This window comes from Cyrtonyx montezumae, unplaced genomic scaffold (assembly GCF_038088225.1).
Source record: "Cyrtonyx montezumae isolate F1298 unplaced genomic scaffold, pur_monq_1.0 scaffold_25, whole genome shotgun sequence".
Taxonomy (NCBI): Eukaryota; Metazoa; Chordata; class Aves; order Galliformes; family Odontophoridae; genus Cyrtonyx; species Cyrtonyx montezumae.
Genome location: NW_027071992.1, coordinates 13,232,384 through 13,244,607, shown reverse-complemented (window position 1 = coordinate 13,244,607; position 12,224 = coordinate 13,232,384). Strand labels below are relative to the sequence as shown.

The window sequence follows — 12,224 nt, the reverse complement described above, 5'->3', positions numbered from 1 at the left end:
AAATGTATAGTTATAATTGCTAAATAAAAACAAAACTGTGTGATTTTTTTTCCTGCATTCAGTTACATTTGGAAATAAACCTTTTAATTTATTTTCTGATTTCCATACCATTGTACTACAAAAACATATAGCTCTTCCCTACCATTATTCTGCTCTCATAACTGATTCCACGAGTAAGAAGTAACATGGACTAGTGATAGATGCTTATGTAATATGACTGGTTGTGAAAGGTCATTTTTACTACAGCTACAGACGTGCCATAAGCACTGGATTGTTTGTATCCCAGAGTTCAGAAAGGTTAATGACAGAGCTGATTGTATCTCCTGCAGAACAAAGGCTCTCACACAAGGTATTTCTGTATCAAATAATCATTATACAGATCTTATTTATCACAATAATCCTGAGAAAATCTCACCATGGTAGGTACTGTACAGAGAATAATTTCTGCTCTTACGAACTAAAAATGTAAATTATGTAATAATAATAAGGAGTGGAAGGAGGGGCAGGTCAGAACTTGATTATTTTAATTTATCTAATTTTATTTTATTTTACTTTTGGAAATAAGGATTAATTTCACTACAAAATGTTTTCAAAATATTCCATAAAATGGAAACAGGTTTTTAACAGCCAGTTTTATTAAAATTTTACCTTAGAATGTCATAAACTCCTTCTTAGTGAAATCAGCACAAGCAGATCTTCAGAATGCAAAAGTAAATGAAGTAAAACTAAGTAAACTACATAAATATCAACAAAAAGCATTTTCTTCTGAAATTTTCCAGTAGAAGATTTTCTGAAACCTAAGCCAGTATGCAAATAATTTCAGTTTGTTAATAACTTTTTTTTTGGGGGGGGAGGTGGACAATGAAATTGTGATGAAAGATTTCTGACAGTTCTCAATTATACAGAGAATTTCAATGAGCAATGCAACAGCAAGAGTTCTTTTACTAACTTCATAGTTTTTGTGGAAGATATTGGTGGAGAGAAGAAAAGTTGCTGGTAGGCAGACTGGAATGACCATAAGCAAAAGCATCAAAGTAACAGAGTTTTAAAAGTAGTAAAGGGAATATAGTAATGGAGAAAAGTGTGAATGAATTACAGGGAAAGACAGTGAACAAAGACACAGCAGAATTTGGCACTGGGCAGCAGAAGGTTGGATAAAAAATGCCTTCTAGTATTCCCTTGATTTTCAAAGCTCCTACCATTGGATGCTATCCCTAAACAGCTTTCTCTAGGTGAACACAAATGATGGGGTTGGGTGGAAGAGAAATCCTCATGCCTGCAACAACAGAACAGTAATGCAGAAGTAAGCTGTGACCTTATCTCTAGGACAGTTACTTTATTCTCTGCCACTGAAATAGCCCATTTTGGCTGAGTCTGTGTCTGAAGTTTCTTTACTAAGTTTTATGACTGTGGTAAGAGAGTAACAGAAAGAACCTGGTTACAGAAGAAGAATCTTCTTCAATAATAAATGCTCTCAAAAATTAACAACAGCAGCAGAAAAAAACTATTGGACAAATAATTGTCTTTGGTTTCAGTGTTCTCTTTTTTCAAGAGGTCCTGTAAGACGTCATGACTGGCTGTTTCTTTGTCTACTTCTCAGTACATGCTGTACACTTAAACTTGTACTGCTTAAGAGACTCTAGAGTTACTCAGTAAACAATGCAACTATGAAAAATCACTCCTCCAATCAAAATACTCGATTTCCTATGATCTGTGAATTTGTGATCAAGAACATTCCTCAAACGTGCTCAGCAAACTTTAAACCTGACTAAAAGAAGAGCTTTGGAACTGCATGCTAAAGGCTACCAATGCCACGTACAGCTGAAATGGCACACATGTTTGCAAAGGGAATTAAACCACATTACTCTGGTAATGTACATCGGAGGGAAAAATACAGAATTACTGAAGAGAAAGAGCTAACAGTAATATGAATGAAGCAATATTTATTCTTCAATTATCACTTTCCTGAGCTTAAAATAATTTCTATTTTAGCACTTCTGACCTAAAGCATTATATCTCCTTTAGTACAGAATGATACAGGTAGGCAGTGATATCCATTCTAACTCAAAACTTGGTAGCACTATGTAGATTTATTTTGTAGACACTAAATCCTAAGTAAACCAGAGTTTAACACATTTTACAAAACTATTTTTTGCAGATAGTTAAATAGGTGATGATAAGCCCTACCGTCAGTAGAAACCACACAGCTTCATGGTGGAGAGTGTCTACGGAAAGTCAGATGTTCAAGTCACTCTGGACTTTTCAGAGGCCAAACCAGTAACAGTATCAACACTGCTGTATCACAGCTCTCCGGAATGTTACAGCTTCATGAGGAAAACATACTGCACTCATAAAAGCAATGAAACACATTTCTGAAGGAACTGCATTCCCTTTTTAATTAGCAGCATGAATTTCCCTTGTTTTCTAATTTCTTCATGGTCAATATACAAACTGAGTGAAGTATAGCACTGACCTGATCTACCCCCTACCTTCATCCCAGGCTGTAACTCCTAGCAGATTCTCAGTCATGGTGTTTTGAGTCTTTCTTTTGTTTTTTAAGTATAAGGAAGTGACCCCGAGGCTGTAGACTGTGAGACTTTTATGCACTTGTTTACAGAATTAAAACTTACGCTGCAATCTCCAGAGGTTAAAGGTAAATTTATTAATGTATTCATTCATTAACCCATTCATTCATTAACTCACTTGTTCTGCTCCTCACAGACTGTGAGGACAGTATAGTGTTGCCTGCTGATGAATGCATTTCTAACAGGTAATTTGTGCACCCCTGAGGGGCAAACAAAATGTGTCAAGAAATAAATTGAAGAAATCTATTTTGCAAAGACAAAGATGTTCATTATGCAGTGAAGGCGAACAGATGGCTTCACAAGCACAGATTAGAACAGAATATTAGGTTTCAGACTACGGGTAGTGTTTAGCTTTAATAAACTAAGAAGGTAAGTATGCCGCTCCCATACGTCTGCTGTAATAACAAATGTGTCCAATTATACTGAACATGAATGTTTCAGTTGGCTTGACTCCTTTCTGGAGGTAGCACATTCCTTGGTTAAATAAGGAGAAATGGATACTAAGTAGAACTTAGAGAAGAAAAGCTTTCTCAGCATAGAAAATACAAACCGTACTGAAGTAAAATCTATTTAGTACTTTTCTTCTGCATGTTCCTATTGTCTGGTTATAAAAAAAATCTCAGACTGAAATGGAGGACTTCTGGTTACAGCATATATCAGTGCATTACACTACATCATTTTTTTTTTTTTCACAGTAAGTGCTCTTGATTCACTGTCTACTACCTGTGTTCAGTGACTGACATTTTTCCTTTGCACTCAGACTCACAACAGACCCATTGGGGTGCACAGTAACTATCATGTTTTATGTGCTTTATTATATGGGGTCATCACTTCACCTTGGAAAATGGAGACACTGGAATTCTCCCCCTTTAAAATAATGTACTTCTTCAATGTGATAAAGTTCATAAGTTCATAAGTTCATAAGGTTGGAAAGGACCTATAAGATCATCTAGTCCAACCATCCTCCTATCACTATCTCTACCCAACTACTAAATTAAGTCCTTTAGCACCTCATCTAAACGCTTCTTGAACAGCGCTAGGGATGGTGCCTCAACCACCTCCCTAGGCAGGCCATTCCAGTGCCTGACCACTCTTTCAGAAAAGAAATGCTTCCTCAGGTCTAATCTAAATCTTCCCTGGCGCAACTTGTGGCCATTCCCTCTCGTCCTGTCATTACTTATCAGGGAGAAGAGGCCTACCCCCTCCTCACCACAACCCCCCTTCAGGAAGTGGTAGAGTGCAATAAGGTCTCCTCTGAGCCTCCTCTTCTCCAGACTGAACAATCCCAGCTCCCTCAGCCGCTCCTCATAAGACTTGTGCTCCAGGCCCCTCACCAGTTTTGTTGCCCTTCTCTGAACACGCTCCAGGGCCTCAATGTCCTTCTTGTAGTGAGGGGCCCAAAACTGAACACAGTACTCGAGGTGCGGCCGTACCAGAGCTGAGTACAGGGGGATGATCACCTCCCTGCTCCTGCTGGCTACACTATTTCTAAAAAAAAAAGCTCCATCCATCCCAGGACTAAGGGGGAAGCTATGACAGTGGGGTAATGAAGGAGTCACTGCAGAGCTGTCTGAAAGCAAAGAGATATGATTTTCACATCAATGAAAACTCTGGCTGAAATTCAAAAGTTTTGGTAGCTGCATGTAGACAAAGATGACTTTTTACACCAAAGTATCCAAAATGTCAGATCCACATGTTTTAGTTGGACAAAAGCAATCTTTCAAAAATGTCAGGGGAAAAAAAAAAAAGTATGACGGTTATAAATCTTAAACATTGATGACATTTCTTTTACAAGTATTTGATGTTTGCATGGAATCGAAGTGAAGGCAAAAGTATCAGGAGCCTTCATGCTTTCCCTTGCTATAGAGGACTTCATGGTAAATTGCATTAAGCTAGTAAATTTTAGTAACAGCTGAAATAATGTTAAGCATGGCAATTTAGACCACTGGAAATCAAACATTAGTCCCTGTAATTAACACAAGTCCATTTTGTTTTATATCCCATTACCATCAATTTTAATTACCCAATCATAGTTGCCCAATTATATTTCAGTTGTTAATAATGTTCATTTTGTGTTTAATCCACAACATTGCTTCCATAATCCCTGAAATAAAAACCTTATGCTGACATTTAAGCACAAAGAAATGCCAGGATGAAAAAAAAATGCTGTAACTGTTGGTTTTACTTTAGGTAATAACACAGCACAGGCTCTTAAATCCTTGCTTACATAAAGCCTGACCTTTTCACTTGATATAAAAGTCATTTTTATTGAAACTTGGATCCACACCTTCCATCGTTATTGTTACCTGTCTCTTTTCATGTTGTATTTTCAGTGATGCCTTTTTATGGTCATATGCCTGCATCTTCCTGGCTGCATGTCCTACTTAGAGGCATATTTTATACAATGCAAATGGAAAAGTTTTTGAAGAATAACAAAGACAGTTTTAAACTGCTCTTTTCAGTTAATTCTGAAACTATGTTGTATATCGGGTTTGACACTTAAACACTGGCACCAAACTTCCAAATCCAGTGCAAACTGTTTAAAGGGGTATGGTGCAGCCCCTGAGCCAGAGCAGTCAGACCTCAGCCTCTTATTCTTCCCTCCACTTGAAAATGGTGGGGCCCTCAGAGTGACTGTGAAAGGATGGCTGTGTCTCTAACAAGGCTGCCAATACTAGAGACTTGGTGCTGACATCAGCACGGAACAAAGCGGCTCAAGTACACAGAAACGCTAAGAACCAGCCAGCAGATCAAGAGTCTCCTGGCCCCATCCCTTCCTCCTAACTTGAGTTTTGTCCCAAGGCTGCTCAGAGTGCACAGGACACTCAGCCTGTGAGCTGTCTATCTGGATGAAGAGCAGGTTTAGAGCAGTGACTCAACGTGGTCTTCCAAGACAGTGCAAATAGCATTAGGACATTAAAAGAGTAAATTAGTTGCAGACAGTATGGATGAGTAATTCAGATATTTAGAAACCCTTAAATGTATATAAACATTTTAGAAATATTCCAGGTGTGCCACTGAATTACAGAGAGCTTTTTTTTTTGTTTTTTTCCCCAAATGCTGTGGAACTGTATACACTAAGGACAAGTTAGGTGCAACAGCCACCTCTGTTCTCTTCCTAAACTGTTTCAGACATCTACCTCCAATGAAACAGCAAGTCTCAGTTGTCTTTTCTGGGCTATATAGCGAGCTACTTAGGACAGGTATTAAGAATCACAGATTGAGAGCCACTGGCATACAGATCTGAACACACATCCAATAACCCCTTCTTTGGGTATGTTACTGTCCTACAAAAGATATGAGTGCAGTCGGAATGCTGCATCATCCTTTAAAGACAAGAGATAAACAACACCTTGATGTTTGGAAGGTTAAGTAAGCTCAGTAACAATAGTTTATTTCCAAAAGCTTGTATTCTATCTTTGATATGAAAACTAAACCAAGAAGGCAGGTTTTGTTTTAATAGAAATTTCTGATTTAGTAGTTGGGTAGGGATAGTGATAGGAGGATGGTTGGACTAGATGATCTTGTAGGTCCTTTCCAACCTTATGAACTTATGAACTATGAACTTATGAACTTCTGGTACAGTCCTCTAGCAATGCAAAAGCACACTGAGTCTGCAAGTTGTTGATGGGTACCACATTTCAAAAGCAACTCCACTACTTCAGTTCTCAACTCTATTTTAATTGTCCAATTCTTTAATTACTTAAACAAAATTCATGCTTTGAAGGGTGGAATTGAAAATACTCCTGCATGCACAGAAGCATCTGAAAGGCAAAGACCACCATCTCTTTTCCAGTTTTCAAAATCTCTGATTTGAGCAAAACTGCTTACATTATCCCTGAGTATGCCTAGAATAGTTACACAATTATGTGTATGCATTAGGTTACATAAGCAGAGAACCTTCAAATAAACATGTTTACAGTAACAATACATACTTCTGTGCAAAGTATGAACATTTATTCTTAGGATGAACATTTATTAACCTAAGCTTGTTCCTTTTCATTTTAGTTCTCAATCTCAAATCACCTTCTTAGCTTCAAATAACTTACAACATTCAAAAACATAACGAATACTGTGATTCATTTTACAGAATCGCAGTTTAAGCAGAATGTTTGTGAACATGTACATTTTCTTTGAGCATAGTACTAAAGGTCTATTACATGTCAATTATTTATACATGAACAATTGCAAATATGGAGATGCAAGAAAAAGCAATCTAAAATCTTTTATATGCTGAAGACATGACTCTCCTACTGAAGAAAATGATATTAAAGCCACCCGTTTTTCATAAATCAATTTTGATTCTATTTCTCTGTGGGCTGGATTTTCATGTATGCAAGAGATCACTGATACTAAATTTTCTTTACATGCTCTATGTGCAATACTTTCACTTGTTAAGAGTAACTCATTCTAATGAAAATTTCACAGCCCGAACAGATTTGTACTTTGGTGTTACTACCAAACAGTCAAGGAATTATATGTTCGTAATCCACACAGCTCAGCAATCTAATACATGGCCTTTGTCCTTTACTACACTGTCTGTATGAACATCTTTACTCTTTTAGAGTTCTACTGATATTGATCTGAACTTACTTGCTTACTCTAGATCTACCAGTCTTCTCTGGGGAAAATGTATTGGGAAATACAGACTGCTTTGTTTAGATTGTTTTGTAACCCTAAGTATCATAGCATCTAAATATTTTTTCATATAGTATAAAACTACAAAAATGTACAAAAATGTATACTACAAAATATGCATTGCTATAAGTAAAATATATAATATTAGGTGGGTCCTAAGGGAATAACAAGAAAATGGACATGAATTATTGCAAAATTTTACAAATTAATTCCTTTTTTGACACAATCTTGGCTCAAATTCTTCAGGAAGCAAGCATTCCCCTCCAGGAAACAGAATACATAGTAGCAGCTTCTCAAGGTCAGTTTTGTTATGGAATTTAATTAACTAGTATAAACTCTGATGTAAAATACATTTTATTCCACTTAGTTCCTACATTTTTGCCACACAGTGAATTTAGTAATTATGTATAACTGATCCATTATGAAAAGCTAAATGTGGTAGGAATAGTTTTGTGCTTTTGGTATAATGACGGGAGAAATAGTCTAGATTACAGTCTGAGTACACTGATTGTAGATGTAAAAAATCAGCAAGAAGCACTGTTTGTGCTCCTAATACTATTATCTTAAAAAGTTACTCAGTAATACAGGTGGGAGTTGTTATGATCAAAGCTATATCTCTGATCAGTTTACAAGTGAAATTGGAAGGAATCTCAATGCCTCAAAGGTCCTAAAACTAAGCTCTGAGTTGGAAGCTTACTGCTGCTGCTTAAGAGCTAAAACTCTTTTTGCTTTCCATAGTGAAAATGCTGATTCTGGAGTGAAATTCCATGAATTGGAGAAGGAAATAAATTTCATGGGTGGAAAAATTATGAAGGACACCAAGCCTTTCTGACAGCATTCAGTAGGTGGAGAGAAGTATGGGAAAACAAACATATAGTCAGCTGGTGAAAAAGAAAACTAGAAATCAGTTCCAGAGTTCTGTTCCAGTCCCTGCAACAGCTTACTCTTTGCTTTTGGGCATCTCTTTACCACCTGCTAAATAGGCATACATGCAATCTCACTGAGATGTCTATCACTCTTAACCACAGTTATAATTTCCATGTTGAAGTTTCTAAGAAATGTTGAGGTTTTAAGACTGAAGGTAGTGATCGTGAGCAGAAATACTGCTCTAGTGGCAATATAGTTGTAATTAAAATAAAATAAAATAAAATAAAATAAAATAAAATAAAATAAAATAAAATAAAATAAAATAAAATAAAATAAAATAAAATAAAATAAAATAAAATAAAATAAAATAAAATAAAATAAAATAAATAAAATAAAATAAAATAATAAAATAAACCAAGGCTAACACTGCAGAGAATCACAGAATGGATGAGGCTGGGTGGGACCTCTGAAGATTGTTCAGTCCACCACCAATGCTCAAAGCATGGTCAACTACAGCAGGATGCCCAGCATCATGTTTAGTTAAGTGGACAGAGTACACCAAATACTTTATCCTTAAGACCCTTTAGAACAACACTCCAAAAGAAAAGCTATATTACTAATTCAATTTAATGAGAGAGATTACGAGACCAGTTCCAAAAAAGACCTTGTGCTGGAGCTCCACCATGCTCATTTTCCACTGGTGAATATGTACAAAAACTGTCAGTGAGGATCAGGAAATTCTGGTTCTAATTCTGAATCTCTTTTTACTTTCTTTTATATGATATTTTTTCCATTAGTCTAATTCTGATTCCTTTTTTAGTGGAGCTATGTTCATAACAAGAGCAACAGCCAATGACTGAATTCCTTTACAAACCACTTTATTTTTGACTTTACAGCCAAACCATTAAATAAGCCGTATAAATTCTCAACCTGGGAACAAACTGTCATTCTTCAGAAAGTTCATTTGTTTGTGTTTGGCTAACTACATGGAAAATAAAGGCTCTATCATTTCCTGCTATTTTTTTCTATCTCTCCATTATCATTGAGGTTGGTAACCCCTAGCAAGAATTATATGTCTGGTGTTTCTTTGAAATTACATCCCAGAAAATTTTAACAGTTGCCACTTTACAAAAAGCTCAGAAAGAAAGCACACCTCACAATACTGAGAAACATAAATCCTTGTCCTTCTTAGCATCTACAAAATATGAAGATCTGTGTTTTTCCTGCAGCTTTAATTTTATGACTGTGTGACATTAAAATCCAGTAAACCCTCCAACTTACATGATGAAAGCAGTATTAGCTTATGAAGTCCGGGTGGAGTACCTGACTCAGGACACTGAATTAGGTGGATGGGCTCTGTGCCAGCTATGATGATGGCAGGAGAGAATAAGAGAATAATTATCCTGGATTTTGTAATGATTTTTGTTCCATCCTTCTTCTGAAGCCAGGAGATGAGGTTTGACTCATAGACAGCTGGTACAAAACCAAGTTCTGTTTTGCATCTTTGCTGAATAGTGCCAAGGTGTGATGAGTGGCTTACAGGCTTCTTTATTCTCTCATATGCACCAAAAATTTCTTGCCCACTGCTGACACTCTGTGCCCATGAATAAAATAAGTCTAAAATTCTAAGAGAAGAAAAGCTTTTTCAGAAAAGGTTTTGCAACATAAAATTTGGCAGTAACTTATGATTAAAACAGAGAGAAAAAAACACGTACTTCCATGAGCAGTGAAATTAATAATTTTCTAAGAATTTGGTTCACCTTGCCACTGTAATACCAGCCTCCTCCTTCCTGACATCCTCCATGATACTTGAGTGGCTGACTGACAGAAAGGCTGGAGCTAAACGCATGATCACGGGGTGGATGCAATGTGAGCTGGCTTGGTGGGCCTGCATGTACATCCTGACTACACAGCTGGGTTTTGCCTAATGGAATGTAGTCTCACTGAAATTCTGCAGAACTGTGCTCCAGTGTAACTGAAATATCTCTTTTCCGTTCAACAATTTTCAGAAAAACTTGTACATTTCCATTATTTTTGGGAATTTGAACCTGTTTAAACACGACTTAAACTGAGCAACAGGTTAATACATTACTGGAGGGAACAGGGACTACAGGCTGCAAGATCAATTAGTGCCACTTCCTTTTAAAAGCAAACTGAAAGCAGAATTGTCAATGAATTTTCTAATTTTAGAGTGCTTTTAATTTTCTGGAAAGTCTGTATTTGGCATGCTCAATGTTTCTGTCCACTCTGAGCATGAAGTTCTATTTTATAGGTTGATACCTGAGCAAACAGGATGTAAACTTCAAAAAGCATGAGGACTCTTAAGTTACTGACTCCCTTGAAGAAAACTATACCTGGCCATTCATATACAAACTAGGAGGCATATGCTGAATTATCATCTTACTGCAATTCAGTCCCAATCCTCCTATTTTTTTTATGGTATAGAATAATAAATGCAGGAACTGTTCTCTATCCCTCATTTCTGTTCTGGTATGAACTACAAGGTCCTTTCAGTATCTAAAGGGGAGCTAAAGAAAGAAAGGGACTGTGGTGACAGTACAAGGGGAAATGGCTTCAAACTAAAAGAGGGAAGACTTAGATTGAATATAAGGAAAAAGTCTTATACTCTGAGAGTGGTGAGGCACTGAAACAGGCTGACCAGAGATATGGTGGACGCCTCCTCCATAGCAACTTTCAAGGCCAGGATGGACCAGGCTCTGAGCAACCTGATCTAGATGCAGATGTCCTTGTTCATTGCAGAGGAGTTGGACTAGATGTCCTTTAAAGATCCATTCTAACTCCAAGGATTCTATGATTCGAAAAAAAAAGACAAGCAGAGGAGACTATGACTATAGCATACAGTTCAGGGTACTTTTTCAGGAAATAATGAGGTTTGCTTCCCTCCTGCCCATATTTTCTGTTTATTGTTAATTATCTACTTGATGTAAAATAAATGAAGAAATCTCATCAGCAGAAAAAGCAGCATTTTAAAACAGCAACACAAGCAGTGTTTCCACCTTCCATAGCAGTTAAGAAAGAGTGAGAAGCAACGGTTTGGGCTGAGTGATCAAGAACTGTCCTTGAGCCATGTCTAGCTTGGTTTTATTGGTGATAAATTCACGAACAAGTGTATAAAAAGGTAGGCCAATACCCTTGTTTGTACAGAAGTCAAAGGGAAAAGTTTGGAGATGTAGATTTGTAAGTAATCACAGCAAAGAAGACAAATGCAGTTGTTTTTTTTTTTAGATGAGATAATGCATAATAAAATGTGGAGAGAAAATAAAAGAAGATTAAGAGTAGACCCTGTAGAAGAAGAAAGAAGTAGCTGAAGCAGCCAGGACAAGAGAGAGATAAAAGAAAAATCCTTCATCCTCGGTGACTTGCATGTATGTGTGCACATAGAAGGCAGGGGAGGCTGAGGAAGAAGAGAGTTGTAAGGGAAAAGAATTAAAGCAACATGTGTTTTGCAATTATTTTTATAGAGAAATCAGTTAGCCAGTGATTTAATTGATATTTCATAAGCTCTGCATTAAATTGTAAAAGCTTGCATGAGAGAGCTTGCAGAGTCATCATCCTTAGAGAATGAAATTATCCAACTATCCATGTTTCTCAAATTAGACATGCAGAAGCATATCTTTGTTTAACTTTCCATTCAAAAGAAATGTTCAAAAATCAGTCTGGAAGAACAAATAGTGGTATTTGCCTGAACACAAGTTAGAAAGCCAAGTTAGTTGACCTTAACTCTAGACACACAACAGCTGTTTAAGTTAGGAAAGTGGAAAACCAAATACAGTTTGTTTATTTACAATTCCATGAAGTTATGTGAACATTTTGAGTTATTTACTGTGAATTAGACACATCTGCAAGGTTTATGTTTATGAAGCACCTATTCTCCCACATGCATTGATTACACTAAGAGAGATGATGGTGGCAGTTAGACCTTATTGCAAGACGAGGTTAGGCAGATACAATTAGTTCTACTTCTTATTTGGGGCAATGCAAGTGAGAAATTCCAAAAGGAAGTAACGATGTCACATGCACACAGAAATCGAGGTCAGGAAAAGATGCACATAGAAAAAAATAATATATTTGTATAGAAGCAGAATGAACTCTCCCCCTCCTGCACCTCTAACC

The 12,224-nt window shown here is 36.7% G+C and overlaps 2 protein-coding genes across 4 annotated transcripts in view; one reads left to right on the top strand and one right to left on the bottom strand.

Moving 5' to 3' along the window:
• The window catches only part of PRLR (prolactin receptor), a 92,954-nt gene that overhangs the window by 27,669 nt on the left and 53,061 nt on the right, over positions 1-12,224 (bottom strand). The window contains exon 1 of one of the 3 annotated variants that reach the window (XM_065739973.1): positions 2,474-2,633. The exons of 1 other annotated variant lie outside the window; for it this stretch is intronic. The gene's annotated coding sequence lies outside the window, so the exon portion shown is untranslated. Of the gene's footprint in view, positions 1-2,473; positions 2,634-12,224 lie in introns of those variants that run through there. One more of the 3 variants, XM_065739974.1, reaches the window with a different exon arrangement.
• The window catches only part of BRIX1 (biogenesis of ribosomes BRX1), an 87,650-nt gene that overhangs the window by 70,219 nt on the left and 5,207 nt on the right, over positions 1-12,224 (top strand). The gene's annotated exons all lie outside the window — the stretch shown is intronic.